The sequence below is a fragment of the Nicrophorus vespilloides genome, unplaced genomic scaffold, assembly GCF_001412225.1.
Source record: "Nicrophorus vespilloides isolate i.1.1-1 unplaced genomic scaffold, Nicve_v1.0, whole genome shotgun sequence".
NCBI lineage: Eukaryota > Metazoa > Arthropoda > Insecta > Coleoptera > Silphidae > Nicrophorus > Nicrophorus vespilloides.
This window is the reverse complement of record NW_017097108.1, coordinates 65,493-65,752: the sequence shown is the minus strand read 5'-3', so window position 1 is coordinate 65,752 and position 260 is coordinate 65,493. Positions and strand designations below refer to the sequence as shown.

Genomic DNA, 260 nt, shown 5'->3' with positions numbered 1-260 from the left:
TCTGAATTGTAAAAACAATAGAAATCAAAGCATTCTAAATATAATCACGATTTTCATAATTTTTCAAAATTTACAAAAAAAAATAAGAAAATTTGAATTTTAAATACAATTTCCTACGTTTTCCTACAATTTAATTTAAGCAAGTACAAGTAATTTGATACTTGACAAGTATTTTATAAAGTATGTAAGTAAGTAAGATATTTGACAGCTTCAGCAAAAATATCCTTTTGTTTATTGATTCATTTCACTTTTTCAAAGAA

The 260-nt window shown here is 21.5% G+C and overlaps 1 protein-coding gene across 4 annotated transcripts in view; it reads right to left on the bottom strand.

The window, feature by feature from the left end:
* LOC108558942 (apoptosis-resistant E3 ubiquitin protein ligase 1) overlaps positions 1-260 on the bottom strand; it is a 31,281-nt gene that overhangs the window by 7,311 nt on the left and 23,710 nt on the right. The gene's annotated exons all lie outside the window — the stretch shown is intronic.